Source organism: Tenrec ecaudatus, chromosome 8, assembly GCF_050624435.1.
Source record: "Tenrec ecaudatus isolate mTenEca1 chromosome 8, mTenEca1.hap1, whole genome shotgun sequence".
In the NCBI taxonomy this organism is placed as follows: domain Eukaryota; kingdom Metazoa; phylum Chordata; class Mammalia; order Afrosoricida; family Tenrecidae; genus Tenrec; species Tenrec ecaudatus.
Window position 1 is genome coordinate 13,303,771 of NC_134537.1, and position 18,193 is coordinate 13,321,963.

Below are 18,193 nucleotides of genomic sequence, written 5' to 3' on the forward strand. Positions count from 1 at the left end.
GTGGGAACACAGATTACTAATGTCGTTTCCAAGGCTGGGGAAAGCTTTTCAGAAGCCGATTACAGGTGTCCCTACACAAGCAATTTCTTCACTCTTTTATCCAAGTACTCAAACGGAATGGCTCATCATTATCAGCCAGAGGTGAGTTTAGTCTGCATGGTCTTCAAAGAAATATAATATAACGCAAACGATGATAACAAGCCGCAGGCACTCCCAGTTTACAGTGGTCTCAAAATAATAATTGTTAGCATAAATAGCACCTTTATTCCCCTAGATATTATTAGCTTCCTTTTATTAACAAGGACACTAGGAGTTGTCAAGCAACTTGAAGAAGATCAGTAAGCAAGTTTACTAGATGTAAAACATAAAGTAGGAATATTTGATTTAAATTCTATGCCTTTTGGTTCTTGGGAAAATAAATTCCCCCTTAGTGTACCCACAACTGATTGGGATTTATACTTTTTCTGCAATAAAAATGGTGTGTTAAGATTCACAAAAATTAATAAACCAGCTGTTTTATTGAGTGAGATGTCCTTTACAATAGTAGCAAGATAAATTGACAATTTCTTGTGAAGTTGAGCATATTAACCAAATTTTCTGAGAAAGGTTCGGTTTAAGTGTTTGTGTTTCAATTCAAATATATACACAGATAAGATCTTTAGTTGTAAGTGTAATTATGGCACTGTTACACTCTAGCAGTCATTAAATTAAGAAAACAGATGTAGACATTTAATTGTCATTGGTTGAATTCCATACTTTTCAAACTCACATTCACCAAACCATCTGCTGATCACTAAGTTATCAAAATGGGAATAATGTCATCAAAGCAATTGTACTTCTGTGTACCTGGCACCCTGTGACCATTCATTGCATTGCATCAGACAGAGCGCAAGAAGGACAGCTTTATTGAAGTATAATACAATGAAAAACATTCTAGTGGAGTTGGAAGAAAGATTTGGATTCTAGATTTATTTATTTTTATGAGTTATGTTCGAGAAGAAATTACCCAACATCTCTAAACTTCAGTGTTCCTTGCCTGGAAATTTGTAATGACTAGGTACTGGCCTCGAAGAGCTTTGTTGTTAGGTGTCTGTACTCCCTGGTCCTGCATCGTCCTTCCATCTGATGTTGTGTTTGAGCCCATTGATGCACCATCATGATTTAGTTAGTTTATTGCGCCAACCTGGCCGATAAGCACATGTGGGGTTAATTTGAAGGGCGGAGGGATAAATGGCTTGGTGAACCTCGCCTTTCGAGTTCTTGGGTCTCTTGCTTTCTGACGGTTGGACCAGGGTGCAGCTGCCTTAGGCAGTTCCCTGCTTTAGCTGGCAAGGCTCACTTCCAGCAAGACATCCCTGAAGAAAAGCCACATAGACCTACCCTGAGGCAGCCCTGGGTGTGGAGACTTCTGCCAGCGCTGAGATGCTTACACATTTACTGACTCAGCTTTCCTCCTGCAGTTGTCATCATTGGGTGTGCTTTGTGAGATGGAGGACGACTTTGTGGATTGGTGTCAGACATATGGGCTAATGTTGGACTTGTGGGCTTGGGCAGCACTGGGTTGGAATTTTTTTCTTGATGCACACTTAACCTTTATATAAAACTCTCTCTTATACATGAGTTTCCATGGATTTGTTTCTTTAAAGTACTCAGACTAACACACACCGTGTACCATCTGTCTTGTGGAGGCTTTTTCCTCAGCTTTCTACTTTATTAAGCACGGTATCTTTCTCCAGGGACTAGTTCCTTCTGACAACATATCCAAAGTAAGTCAGAAAGTCCACCATATTATGAGATTACTTCTTAGGAACATTCTGGGCATACTTATTCTGATACAGATTTGTTCATTAGTCTGGCAGTCTATTGTACCTTCTAGTTTTTTTGCCAACACCATAATTCAAAGGCATCAATTTATCTACAGTCTTCCTCATTCATTTGAGCATCCCTCACATGCAATGAAAATACCATGGCTTGGATGAGACACACATTAATCCTTAAAGTTACATCTTTTCTCTAACACTTGGAGAGTTTAAAATCAGGAAAGGCCTTTTGCAGTTGATTTTCCCAGTACACCTAGTATCGTAAGCCATTTAATTTCTTAACTGTTGCTCACGTGAATGTTGATTGTGAATCCCAGTAATATGAAATCCTTGACAATGTCGATCTGTTTTCCGTTTATTCTGATGTTGCTTGTTGATCCAGTTTGAGGGTTTTAATTTTTTTATGTTGAGATGTAATTTACTGAAAAATGTAATCTTTGATCTTCATCAGAAGTACTCTACATCTGTTTTCAGCCAGCAAGGTTGTGTCATCTGCATATTGTGCACTATTAATGAGTCATTCTTCATATAGTCTAACTTCTTGGATTATTTACTCAGTGTGTTAGTCTGGGTAGACTAGAGAAAAAAGCCCATAGACACACATATATGTGTATAAGAAAGGGTTTTATATTCAAGGGCAGTTGAATAAAGAGAAAACATCTCAGCCCCATCCAGAACAAGTCCATAAGTCTGATATTAGCCCATATGTCTGATACCAATCTATAAAGTCCTCTTCAAACTCACACAACACATGCAATGATGCTCAATGCAGGAAGATCACAGGCCAGTGAATCCAGTGGCAGTAGAAGCATCTCAGCCCTGGCAGGAGTCTCCACATTGCTCCTCCAGTTCCCAGGGCATGGAGTCTATCAGTGTAGTAACATGTGTCTTGACAGTAGAGCATCTCTCAGGGAGCGAGTCTTGAGTCTTGTCAGTAGAGAGTTTCCAAGGGAGTCAGCAGAGAGAGAGAAGTGTGTTCTACCTCCAAGGAGACATGGTAAAAAACTATCTTTTAAGGAAAATCAAGAAACACCCCCTTTCTGACACCACACCACCTTTATTTGTCAACACATGCGTTTGTTCTCCACTACAAAAATTCCCAAATATTCATTTTTTGGTCTGTCTGTACATTTTTATCATGCATTATCTTCCAAATCCATTTTCCTCAAACTTCAGTTCAAATACACACTATTCAGATAATCAATGATTTTTCATGTTACCAAATCCAATAGTCTTTGACCATGCCTCTTGCCAAGAGTTCCCAGTTGTTTTCTGGAATGGATGCTTACTTCTTAATCTTGTACACCACCACACTCTCCTAATTTCCCTATTACTTAACTAGACCACTCACTCTCAAGTTGACTGGAGTGGCTCTTTCTTTCCTGTATTGCCCAAGAGGTTTGTCCTAGAGCCCTTTCTTTTATCTAACTATTATCTTTCCTTAAGTGATCTCATCTAGTTCATGGCCTCAAATGCCATCATATGTTCTTGACCCTTCATCTTACAAATCTAGTGCTTATGCATTCCCATAACTTCAAAGTTGAATACCTAATGGTCTATGTCATAGGTTCCCAATTTATTGGACCCACCTCTCCCTTTCCAGAGAAGCAAAATTACTCAGCATCCCCTGGCCATAGCTCATAATCCAGGAGAGAGGATCGGTTTCTGCAGTGGACAGTGGTTACTCACTGGGCTGCTAGTTTCAAGATTAGCAGTTTGAAACCACCAGCTGTACCATGAGAGAAAGACAAAGCTTTCTATTCCCCCAAAGAGTTACAGTCTCAGAAACCCACAGGGGCAGTTCTACCCTTTCCTAGAGGGTCACTATGAGTTAGAATTGACTCAATGATGGTGAGTGAGTGGATTGTTCCAGCGTCTCCTAAGGGTGTGGTTTCACCCACTTTGGAAGCTCTACTTGGATTATCTAATAGGTATCTTAACATGAACAATTCTCAAACAGATGGATTAATTCTCACCCTCTCAATTTGTCGCTCATCCAGTCTTCTTCATCTATGTATATGTGACCCATCTCTACCCAACTGTGTAGGGTAGAGCTTCACCAATGATTCCGTTCTTTCACTTATTCTCCATTCCATAACCCATTTTCAAGTACTGTTGATTCTTTCTTTCAAAGACCTACTACTTTCCATTCCCTTGATCAATGGTTTCCTTCTGGATCCTGCGATTTCTCATCTAGGTGACTCCCAAGGCTTCCTCCCAGATCTCTCTAATTCTATTCCTGCCCACCCAACCACAGCAGAAGTCATTCTTTTCGATGAAAAATCAGATCCCACCACAACCTTGCTTGACACCCTTCATTTGTTTCCCATTGTACCTCGAATAGAGTAGAAATCCCTTATTTCTCTACCCTCCTCTGTAAAGTCCACATTATTTGCTCCTTGTCTACTATGTTCCAGCCACCCTGTCTTTTATTCTGGTCTAAGTTGCCAAATTCCTCCCCACATTTGACCCTTTACTGGAGTGCTTTCTCCAGTCTGCGTTTCATGCTACTCAGACCACAGTTTACTTGTCAGTTCCAAAGAAGTTTTCTCTGATGAACAAAAGTAAAGTAGCCTTGTTACACCTAGTTGTGTGTGTGTGTGTGTGTGTTTTTTAAACCTCTCTACACTACTTATTCAAAGAAAGGCTTGGAAATCTGGTTACAAAAATTAAGTCAATGAAAACTCCCATGAAGTGTGCATAGTTCTCTATGACAGATGCAAGGATGCCATAATGTGGAATTGAGAACAATTAAAAATGAATTTACATGTACATATAAATTATATGTGCCGCTTATCACAGTGATATTGCTTTATTAATATCCATTCTTCTTCTACTAGAATATAAACTCCAGAAGTGAATGTACATTGAAATGTAAAACTGAAATAGACATGGCATCTTTAGTGACAAGTTCATATCAAAGAAAAGCACAAAAAAGAGTAAATATCTTATTCATTACTATTTATTCAGATTGTGCTCCACACAGAGTTGCTATCAATAAACATTTGTTGGCTGAACAAATAGATATTTCTGTTATTTTATAGCAAAATTAATGAAGAATTCCAAATGATCATTTTTATTGTACCACAGTCCAAAATCTTATACAATTTTAGTTGAGTTACCTAAACATATACTAGCTTTTTACAAATTTGCTTCACTGTAGAAAGCCTCTCATGCACTGATCTCTCATTTTTTCCTGTTTTTATTGTTTTCTTCTCCAAGTCAAGTCAACAATATTTATGATGGACCTACCCTGTTCCCTTTTATTTTAGTCTTTGTTAGGGAGAGAATAATTTCTTTGATTCTTTATTGAAATAAAGCAAGGCTCATGTTGAACCCAAATCATATCTTTCTGGGGAAGCAATAATGGAACAGATTGCCATGCTTACAAATGCAATCTGTGAGGATACAACTATACTTCTCTGATATCTTTCGTCTAATTGACTGTACAAACAATAACTCATTTGTGTGGCAGGTATATGAGGGCTGGGGAAGTAATGTTTCAGTGTCCTTCAGAGAGCTTTGGCTACATTTCTTCTTGAAGCATAAATACAATCAGCCTGCCAAATTCATGAGCGTCTTGAGAGAAAGTTCAAATCTTGTTTCTTTGCAAACATTTCTCTGTCCTTCTATAAAAGTGATCCAAGTTTCTACTTACTTAAGAGGCCAAGACTGCACAGATGTGTGGAGAAAGCCTATCTTCCTTTTAACTTTAAGTTGTTTATTCAGTTGAAATTATTCTTAATTCTTAGAATTTTGATTTGTTTTAAACTCTCCAAATGTAGAATGGTAGGGATGGAGAGGCTCTCAAATATAGTCTAATTTAATCTCCTATTTTTGAAAATGCAGGAATGGAGTTTCAGGTAGATAGAGCAACCTTTTCCTGGCCACACACTGAACTAGTTCTTATGAGCACCTATTGTAGGCCACTGTCTTCTCAGGTCAATGGTTATTACAATTGACATTTTCCAAAAGAAGAGGCACAGTGTTGGACAGTTTAATGGTTTGTTTCTTTGTAGGTTTACAAAATTAACTGTAGTCATGAATGAGTCTTTATCTGTAGACCTACACTTTTAATTGTTTAACTAAATACTCACAAACATGCTTATAAAGTTCAAGTGACACACCGATAGGAAAATGCATCCTGTGAAAGTAGTTTTTATCTAGAAATAATAATTTCCACTATAAAGAAAAACTGCAAGAATGGTCTTAAGCACTAAGAATTGCAATGGATAAACACCGTAACCACCGAAACTTTTGTGTATGTGTGAGTATGTATGTAGACATCTATAGGTATGTAGACCTATACACATAAACATGGGGTAACTTCAAAATTTTGGAAACTTGGGAAGCCCCCTTGTACATTATAATAATTTAATGTTTTGAGTCATTTGAAAGTAGGTTGTGTACATCATACCTCATTATCCCATAATACTTGAGTGCACATTTTCTAAGCCTAATGACACTTTGCTTATGCAACACAATACATCTGTCAGCTCCAGGAACTTGAATGTTGACACAATATTATTATCTAAAATATTCAAATTTTGTCACTTGTCCCAATACTACCCCTTTGGTCTTCTTCTTCTTCTTTTAAAATTTCCACTGTAAGATCGAGTTCAGGATAACATATTGCATATGGTTATTATGTCCTTGTAAAAACTTGATAGCTGCGGGTTAGGTTGCTAACCAGCAGCCATGTGGTTCAAACCCTGCAGCTATTTTGAGGCATAAAAATGACACGATCTGCCCCAATAGAGAGTCACAGTCTTGGAAGCTCTAAGAAGTAGTTTCACTCTGTTCTATGGGGTCATGGTAAGTTGGAAATGATTCAATGCCAATGGGTTTGAATTGGGGAACATGTTCCTTAGTCTCTTAGTAATCAAGTCCCTTGGCCTTTCTTTGTTATTTCATGACATTGAAGAGGATGCACCAACTCTTGTACTCACGGAAAAGTTTGTCTGACAGTCCCTCACAGTTAGATTCAATTTTGGTCTTCCCATCCAGAATACTTACAAAATGATGCATTTTCCTTAGAGAATCACATTTGGAGACACAAATACACACTTCCTTTTCTTTGGCCACGCCAATGTTGGTTACTCTGTCAACTTCCAGATTAGGTCCTTTCAGTTTCTTCACTGTGTAGCCATGAACTTCCTATTTGCAATTTGTAAGCAGTCTGTGGAGTGACATTTGATAAGAAATTGTCCTGCTCCACATAACCCACTCCTCCCTGATTTCATATCCCCTGATGATCTTTGAAGGAACTCTTGTGGCACAGAGGGTTCCCCACTGGACTGCTAATTAGAAGTTCAGTAGTTTGAACCTACCAGCTGCTTGATGGGTGGAACATGAGGCTGAATACTCTTATAAAGATTTAAAGCCTTGGAAACCCTAGGGAACATTTGAAAAATAGTCACTGCATAAACAAATATCTTAGTGTGAAAAATGAGTTGTTAACATTTTAAGGAAATCACAAGAAGTATATACTCAAATTCCTTCATTTTAGAGCTGAGGCCCAGATAGGGCACATGCCCACTTAATAACAAGGACAGGGCTTCATGTTATTCTGCAGGCACTGGTGCTAGCTTTCCACCTACTTCACATAATTTTAAGGTTAATAAAAACTTATTTGTTAAAACAGACTATCGCAGGTTGCAGTCTTAATCAGACAAAAATTGATCTCAAGGTGTAATCCATAACAAGAGATCAGGAGGGGTACTATATAATGCTCAAGGGAACAGTAGACCAAGAACCAGTGAACATAATAAATATATAAGACCCCAATGAAAGACCTGCAAAATTCATCAAACACTCCAAAAGATGAAAAAAGAAATTACAGGCTCAACAATTATAGTAGGTGACCTTAATACATCTCTATCAGAGAAAGGTAGATCACAGGGAAATCAGCTTAACAAGGAGGCTACAGATCTAAATATTACATTAGATGACGTGACCTGATAGATATTTTCAGAACTGTCCTCCCAAATGCCATAAATTTAACATTATTTTCAAGCCCACATGGCAAATAAACAAAGACAGACCACATGCTGGGACTCAAGCCAAATCTGTGTAAATTCAAGTACATAGAGATCATACAGATTCTCTTTCTGACCTCTGTCCTAAGGCTGGAAATGAACACAAGGACAATAAAGAAAACAAGGACAAACAACTGGAGGATGAATAACTCTCTATTGTAAAAGTAGTGGGTGCTGGCTCAGAACAGAGATGATATTAGGAAGTTTCTAGAAACCAATGAGAACGAAAATATGACATACCAAAACCTTTGGGACACAGCAAGGGCAGCTGTCAGAGGAAGTTTGATAGCAATACATGCATGCATGAAAATGGAAGAGAGACTTATGATTGATAATGCTGGCACAAAACTTACAGCAATTACAGCAGAGTCAATAGGACAATCCTACTAATCGTAAAAGAAAAGAAATAATAAAAATCAGGGCTGAGATTCAGCAGAGGGAAAACAAGAAAACTATGGGGAAAATTAATGCTGCTAAAAGTTGATTCTTTGAATGGGTTCTTTGAATTGACAGACCATTGGCAAACCTAACCAAAGAAAAGAAAGAAAAAATTCAATAGAAGGATGAGGGATGACACAGGGGACATAATAATGGACCCCAATGAAATCAAAAGAAAATTACACAGTACTACAAAGGTCTGTACCCAAAGAATTCAACAACTTGGAAGACATGGACAAATACTTGGAAAAAGAATCCCTCCCTAGACTATTCCCCATGGATATCAAGAATTTGAATAGATCCATAGAAATACAAGGAATAGACATGGTTATCAGGGGATTGCCAACAAGAAAATCCCCTGGACCAGAATCCTTAACAGGAGAATTCTACTAAGTATTCAGGGAGGAACTGACACTAATCCTACACAAACTCTTCCAGAACATAGAAAAGTAGAGCAAACCCCCGAACTCTTTCTATGAAGCTAGTATAACTTTGATCCCACAAAAATCAAGAACTACAGACCAATATCCCTAATGAACTTTGATGCAAAAATCCTTAACAAAAAACTGGCCAACAGAATACAAAAGTATATCAAACAATTAATTCACCATGACCAAATGGGATTCATACCAGCGATGCGGGGATGGTTCAACATATGAAAAACCATTAGGATCATTCACCACATGGACATGAGAAATTATAAGAACCACATAATATCGATAGATGCAGAAAAAGCATTTGACAATATCCAGCACCAATTCCTGTTTAAGACACTCAAGAAGATAGGAATGGACGGAAAAGTCCTCAATATAATACAAGGTATACAAGAAAAACCAACAGTCAACAGGGTAGTCAATGGAGAAAAGATGAAAACAATCCCACTAAAAAAGGGAACTATACAAGGATGCCCTTGTCCCCTCTTGGTATTGGTACATGGTATTGGTGGTCCTAGCCAACAACGTAAGGCAAAGAAAAGACATCAAATGTATTTGCCTAGGGATGGAAGAGGTGAAACTCACTATTCACAGATGATAGGATTTTATATATGGAAAATCCCAAAAGCTCCACAAGGGGAGTGCTGGAAGCAATAGAGGAATGTGGCCGAATAGCAGGATATAAGATCAACAAACAGAAGTCTATCGGACTGCTTTACAATCGGTTAAGACCATAGAAGAGGGGATCAAAAAGTTAGTACCCTTCAAGCACAAATTGAAATATGTAGGAATATACGTGACTAAGAAATTAAATATTTTATAAGGAAAACTACAGAACACTATTACAAGAAACTAAGAGTGTCATCAGCAAATGGAAGAATCTCCCATGCTCATGGATAAGAAGACTCAATATAGTAAAAATGGCAGTTCTGCCCAAGGCACAATATAAGTTTACTACTACCCCAATACAAATACCATCATATTTCTTCAAACAATTAGAAAAAAACTGATTTCTAACTTCATAAGGAGAAGGAAGAAGTCCAGAATAAGCAGACAACTCCTTAAGAAGGTCAGAGTGGGAGGGCTTGCTTTACCTGACTTTATGCCTAATTTGCAGCCATAGTGGTCAAATTAGGGTGGTATTGTTATAAGGACAGATACTCAGACCATTGGAAAAGCACTGCAGACCCACAAATAAAATCATCAGCAAACAGACAACTGATCTTTGATAAGGGCCCCAAAAATATCAAATGGGAAGCAGATGCCCTCTTCAACAAGTGGTGCTGGAACAAACGCATATCTACCTTCCGAAAAATGAAGCAAGACCCTTATCTCACTCCATGCACAAGAATAAACTCACAGTGGATCACAGATCTCCAGGTAAAACCCCAAACTATTAGGGCCATTAATGAGGGAATTGGGACAAACCTGAGAACTTTGGCATGGGGAATACATAGGTTTTTGGAAATAGGGAAGGGCACAAATACAGATGAGGCACAAATTGACAGGTGGGATATACTGTAGATAAAACACCTATGTACATCAAAAGAATTGACCTAGAGAGTAATAAGAGAGCCTACAGACTGGAAAAACATCTTCTGCATTGACACATTAGATTACTAAATCTACAGTACTCTGCTGGCTTCAAAAAGAAAAACATCAATTGCCCTCTGCGGAGGTGGGCAAAGGACCTGAACAGAAGTTTCACAAGGGCAGAAATCCAAATGGCCAATAAACATATTAGAAAACATTCCCGATCATTAGCCATAAGAGAAATACAAATTAAAACAACAATGATATACCACCAAACACCCTCAAAGATAGCTCAATTCAAATCTGAAAGTAACAAGTGTTGGAGGGGCTGTGGTGAGAAAGAAACTCTTGTCCACTGCTGGTGGACATATAGGTATGTACAGCCATTGGAAATCAATTTGGTGATAGCAGAAACAAATGGAAATAGTTACTCTATGAACCAACAATCCCCCTCCTGGGCATATACACTTAAGAGGCAAGAAACAAACCACAGCCAGACATTTGTGTTCCGATGTTCATTGTGGCACAGTTCACAATAGAAACGAGTTGGAAACAACCTAAATTTCCATCAATGGATGAATAGATTAAAAAACTGTGGTACGTACATTCAATGGAGTACTATGCATCCCTAAAAAGCAGTGATGAAGGCATGAAGCATATTACTGCATGGGAAGAATTGGAGGAAATTATGTTAAGCAAAGTAAGCCAAGCACAAAAGGATAATTACAACATAAGTCTTCTGAGGTAAGCTTAAAATTGCAAAAGGGTCATAGGGGAAAAGCTACTGTATATGCATACATACATTCCTGGGGTGAGATCCAGGTACTAGGGCAAGGGCCAAATCTAGGGACAAATATAGTAGCCAACAAAAAAGGAAGGAGAAAGAAAGAAAAATAAAAAGACATGGGTAGTTGGTGAATAGGGCACTAACCCACCCAAAAAGAGGATGTTGTTTATATCTCCACAGGAGGAGAGAGAAATCAGACTTCATTTTGGTGCATCAAGACATGAACACAACATACTGGCATGAAGCAGGGAACCAAAAGAAAGACCTACAGGGCCTGTCCCAATTCCTACTACGTGGAAACTCCCCCATGTCCCTCCAGAAGAATTCACTTCAGAGGCCAGCACTGAAGGTACAGGTCCAGAAAGGGGGCACGTTTAAGCAGAGCACACAGGAGCAAACCAAGAAAGGAGAGAGTGTGGAACACATACTGGCACACCAAGCCCCCAAAGATGGTATCACTGCTCAGAGCAGCCAATGCAGAGAGGATCATAGGGCTGGCTCCACCAGGAGACAAGACAACCCTCACTGACCCGTAGCACTGCAGGGGCAACACTGGAAGCACAGTGCAGAAATTGTGCCCGATCTGACCGTACCACACCAGGGTGAAATGCTAAGGCCATGCAACAGAGCAGGAAGGAGAGCAAAGCAATGAAGTTTCCGAGGAAGACCAAAAATAGGCTTTGGGGTCCGGCATGGCACCTGATCAGACTCCACCAGAAAACACTTCTAAAGGCCAACAAACAGACCTGGAACTATTTATAGGCTTTTCTTCTTTTGTTGTTTTGTTTGTTTTCTTTTGTTGCTTTGCTTTGCTGTCTTGTTTTTGTGCTTATTATTATCTCTGCATGTCTATCTAGATAAGATAGGTAGGAGAAACAATCTGGAGGAGAAAACAATAGGACTGATGGTTCCAGGGGGCCATGAGAGAGGGGGAAGTGGGGGAAATGAAAGGGGGTGTCAATGAACCCAGGGACAGGGAACAACAAGTGATCTAAAATTGATGGTGTGAAGGGTATAGGATGCCTGGTGGGGCTTGATCAAGGCAATGTATCTGAGAGACATTACTGAAACCCGAATGAAGACTGAACATTATACTAGGACATTAGGAAAGTAAAAGGAAATAGAGGAAAGAACTAGGAGGCAAAGGACATTTATAGAGGTGTAAATATGCATGTACATATGTAAATATATTTTAATATAACAATAGGGAAATATATCTATGTACATATATTTATAGGATTAGTTAGTATTAAGGTAGAAGATGGATAGTGGGCCTCTAGTAAAGTACTCCCTCAATGTAAGAACACTTTGTTCCAATAACCTGGCATTCATGATGCTCACTGAGATAGTTTATTGTGCCAGCCTGGCTGATAAACACAAGTGGGATTCATTGAAGGGTGGAGAGATAAATTGTGCATGTGAGCCTTGCCTTTCTTGTCTCTCGCTCTTTGATCATTGGATCAGTGTGTGGCTGCCTTGCTTGTTCTATGCCTCAATTTACAGGCTTCACCACCTATGGGATGCCTATCCTATGGACTGTGTCACTGTAAATTGAGGTCCCTTTAAGACCACACAATTGGAATGTATATCTCTGGAGATGGGGACTGATGGTTGGTGACCTGGCTGACAGTTGGTGACCTGCCTTGGTGCTTGCTGCCTGTGCTGATATAGCATATCTCTCTCTACAGAGGACTACCTGGTGGCCCTCAAGACTTAAAGGACTGCTAGAGTCTCACAACTCTCTCATGGGAGTGAGTTACACTGAGTCATTTGTACTGCTTTATAATTTAACAGTTCATTTCTTATGTTATATATCTATATATCTTTATAATTATATAAAATTACTAGCAATCTGGTTTTGTCTTTCTAGAGAACCCTGTCTAACAGGGTTAGACACACTCACCTTCCTGACATTATCGTTGAAGACAAATGCGTGCATAAGCAAATATGGTGGACAAAGCTGATGGTGCCCAGCTATCAAAAGATATAGCATTTGGGGTCTTACATGCTTGAAGATTATCACACTATTTCGCTGAGAATCAATAAAGCCCACATGGAAGAAGCATACCAGCATTTGTAATCACGAGGTGTCAATAGGATCAGGTATCAGGCATCAAAGACCCATAACACAATGTCTTATCAATGTGAATGAGGGGGAGTGTGGAGTGGTGATCCCAAACTCATCTGTAGACAATTGGACATCCCCTTACATAAGGGTCACAAGAAAGAGATGAGCCAGTCAGCGTGCAGTATAGTACTGATGAAACATACAACTTTCCTCTAGTCCTTTAATGCTCTATGCTGCCCCTGCCATTATTATGACCGCAATTCTACCTTCCAAATCCGGCTAGACCAAAACATGTGCACTGGTACAGATAAAATCCAGGAAAAATAAAACCCTTCAAGACTAATAATGAGAGCAGTGATACCGGGAAGGGAAGGAGAAGGTGGAGGGAGAAAGGGGGAACGGATCACAATGATCTAAATGTAACCCCCTCCCAGGGGGACAGATAACAGAAAAGTGAGTGAAGGGAGACATAGGTCAGTGTAAGACGTGAAAAATATATAATACAAATTTTCAAGGGCTCATGAGGGAAGGAGGGGAAAAACTGAAGAGCTGATACCAAAGGCTCAAGTAGAAAGAAAATATTTTGAAAATAATGATGGCAAACTATGTACAAATGTGCTTGACACCATGGTTTTATGTATGGATTGTGATAAGAGCTGTATAAGCCCCTAATAAAATGATAAAATGTAAGAGAAAATTAAAAATGGGCAAAGGACATGATCAGACAGACATTGAGGCAGCCAACAAACACATGAAGAATTGGGTATGATCCTTAGCTAGTAGAGAGATGCAATTCGGAATCATACTAAGATACAATTTGACCTTAGCATGAATGACAAATTTCTAAAGAAACAAGCCAATGGAAAACAACGACGGTCAGGGGGAGGCTGGAACCATCATCTGTTACTGGGGAGACTGCAAAATGGCACAACCACTGTGGCAAAGGATATGGGACTTCCCTAAAACATTATAAATAACAATTGCACAAGACTGCTTGATGTGATTGAGCTGCAGAGTAGTGTGACATCCATAAGAGATCCCAATAAAATGGCTTTGGAAAAAATAAAAAAAATAAAATTACATTCTCATTCTGAATTAAAATAAAGTTGGAAATAGAAATACCCTATGTTCAAGAAATTCCATGGCTAGGTATATATCCTATAGAAATGAAACCTGTGATTAAAAATAGCTAAGTTCACACCCATGTTCATCAGAGTATCATTCGCAATAGCAAAAATAAGGGAACAACCTACAGTACAGACCTATCAACTAAAGAATGGACAAATACAATTATGGTATACACATACAATGGACTATTATACATGTGAAAGAATAATAATGAAATATCTCATAGTACAGATAAACCTGGATGATGTTATACTGGGTGATATTCAATCACTGAAGGGCAAATATTGTGTGGAACTGCTACTATAAAAGTTTTCATACCAAATGGAAAAAAAAGAATTAATGTTTACCAAGGGTAATGTCTTAACTAACTCTACAACCAAAAAAAAGTTTTCAGAGTCTCTTCTGATATGCATTTTGACTCATTCCTTCTTTCCTCTTTTAATGATCTTTTGCTTTCTTCATGTCCGATGTTCTTGATGTCATCTAACAGCTTGTCACCTGTACTGTCATCCAGGTGTTCCATCTTACTTGGATCCACAACCCAAGCTCATGGAAGCAGCAGTCAAGAAATCTAATGAAGCACCGCATTGGTCAAATCTGCTGCACAAGACCTCTTTAAAAGTATTGAAGAGCAAGTATGTCACTCTGGGGATTGAGGGGTGCCTGACCCAAGCGTGGTATTTCCATTTACCCCATATGCATGTGAAACCTGAACATTGAAGATGGAAGACAAAAGAAGAAAGAATGCATCTCGCCTATGGCGTTAGTGAAGATTACTGCTGAAAGTACCAGGATCCAGTGCCAGAACTACAGCCAGAATGCTCCTTAGCAGTGAAGACGGTGAAACTTCATCTCACTTTGGGCATGTTATCAGGAAAAAGCAGTCCCTGGAGAAGGACATTATGTTTGGTAAAATAGAATGGCAGCGAAAAATAAGAAGATCATTGATGAGATATATTGACACAGTGACTGTATCAATGTACTCAAATAAAGAACAAGTGTATGGATGCCGAGGTCTGGGCAGTGTTTTGCTCTATAGTACACAGGGTTACTACGGTTCAGTAATGACAAGATTTCACCCAACAACAAAGGGGGGTAGGGATAAGATATTAAAGCATTAACTAGAAGGCACACTTGCACTGATTTGCATGAAGGAAAATACAATATTGAATAAGTGGAGTAGAGGTAGAAGCATGTAATATTAAAGGCAAAGGGAGGCACTGGGTAGAACATAGAATTATAGGCAACAGAGGCAAATACTATTGCATGTATAATCCTGCAACAAGAATTACAAAAATAATCTCTGAATGAATACATAGACATGCAATTGAACAATCTTGAGAAGCTGAATGGGGAACTATGCCCACATACATATATAAGTTTCACAAAGAATATTTAAACACATATATTCAGTTGTGCTCTGAATATACCCATGAATAAAGGTGATTACTCTTTTGGTTGCGATCAGAAAGGTCAGCAGTTCAAAACCATCAGCCACCCATGGGAGAAATATCGGGCTCTCTGGTGCCATAAAGTTATACTTTTGGAAAGTCAAGACTCCAGAGGGTGGCTCTGAGGAAGCATCAGCTTAATGGCAATGAGTGTTTTGAATTTGATAGTAGAACATACAGGAGGACATTATTGAAATTTTAATATTATGCTGGGTTCTCTATAGAAGCAAAACCAGTAAAGTGTATACGTGTATGTACATATGAAGACATTTATCCAGTCCAGTCCAAGTCTGTGAGTCAGATGTTTAGCTGCTGAGGCTGATGATCCTGGAAGAAAGAAGATGAAGCAGGAAGACTACAATTAGGTGTGGATGCAGAGTTGACTGAATCCAAGGTTAGTGGTGTGCTGTAAGTTCCTGGGCTAGGCAAGCAATATGGCAAGGGATTAATGAACCAGACACAGATACAGACCCAGCAGAAATGATGAGTTTTCACGCAATGTCTGATTAAAAAGTAGGACATACCCCCTGAGGAGTCTTTTGCCCAATTGCATGAAGGCTGACATGACTAAGGGAGCTGCATTCCTCCACATCTGCTGGCTGCTCTAGAGTTGATGACAGTTGATTATATTATGTTGGGTCCCATCATGGAGTTTATTACATTGTGTTAGATCACATCATAGGAAACTACTTTTAAACCACTGAGAACTCTGGCCTAGCCAAGCTGACACCAAAGCTAACTATCACAACATCTTAGTCAGAGCCAAGCATCTTGATTAAGGAATGAGTCGCTGGGCCTGAGGGTTCAGGACCACAGTCTTGGAGGACATCAGGATCAACTGGCACAGGATCAAAAATGTCCTACACATCCTACTTACATGAGAGTGACTGGAGTATTGAAAGCTTCTGATCAGATAATTATTAATCCCTTCCCATCTGGAGCAAAGAAAAGTGATCACACAAACCTTAGTCTCCATGACCTTAAGACCAGAAGAACTATGTGGTACCTGAATGCCAACACTACTTGCTGCTGTTTTGGTTAGGTATCTTCCCGTTGCTTCTGACCCTATGTAAAATAGAATAAAATACTGTCTGGTCCTTAGCACAGTTGTTCTTATGTTTCAGCCCGTCGATATAGCCAATGTGTCAATATATCTTACTGAAGATCTTCCTCTTTTACACTGCTCATCTACCAACATGTCCAACATAAGTGAGACAAGGTCTTGACATCCTTGCCTTTAAGGAGCATTCTGGCTGTACTTCTTCCGAGACAGATTTGTTTGTTCTTTTGGAAGACTATTGTTATTTTCAGTATTCTTCACCAGCACCATAATTCAAATGTGTCAATTCTTGCATCTTCCTTAGTCAATGTCCATTTTCCACACACAGTTGAGGCAATTGAAAATGCCATGCTTCAGTCAGGCCTACCTGTAAACCCTTGCTTTTCAAGACGTGAATGAGCTTTTGTGCAGCAGATTTACTCAATGAGATGTGTTGGGTACTAGTAAGTACTCTGAAAGAAGTCACAATAGGGATTCCTGGAGAGAGTGGGGGAAAGTGTGGAACAAAACTCAAAACCCTACAAAAGACCAAGCTAACTTGTCTAACAGAGACTGGTGGAACCCTAAGGCTATGTCCTGGACTCACCATTGAGGTTTGAACTGAACTAACTTCTGTGGCTCAACTTTCAGTCAAGCAAAAGATGGGTCTCCCAGGTTAGTAATTGTTATTAGGTGCTATAGAGTTGGTTCTGAACCATACTTACCCTATGTGCACCACAATTACACAGGGCCAGATATTACCCCATCTCCCTAACTATTTTTATGCATGAGACCATCTTTATAGCCACTGTGTCAATCCATCTCCTTGAAGCCCTTTCTCATTTTTCACTATCCCTCCATTTTACCAAGCATGGTGTCCTTCTCTAGGGATGGGTTTCTCATCATCCTTACTGATAAGGAGCATTCTGGCTATAGTTCTTTCAAAACAAATTTGCTTGTTCTTCTGGCAGGGGGTCCATGGTGACTGCAGTAATCTTCACCAACACCATAGGTGAAATGCGTTCATTCTTCTTATGTCTTCCATCCTCAGTGTTCAACGTTCACATGCATATGAGACGACTGGAAATACCATGCTTGGGTAAAGCACACCATAGTCCCCAGAGAGACATCCTTGTTCTTCAACACTTTAAAGATGTCTTGTGTAGCAGATATGATCAATGCAATACTTTATTTGATTTCTTGACCATGTCTTCCATGAGCTTTGATAGTGGAGTCAAGCAAGACAGAATCCATGACCAGGTTAATATTTTCTTCATTTAGCATGATGTTACCTATTGGTCGAGTTGTGAGCATTCAGATCTTCTTGACCTGTAGTTGTAATCCATACTGAAGGCTGCAATCTTTCATCTTCCTCAGGAAGGTGTGTGTCAGGGTTGTGTCCTCTCACAATACTTATGCAATCCGTATATTGAGAAAATAATCATAGAAGCTGGATT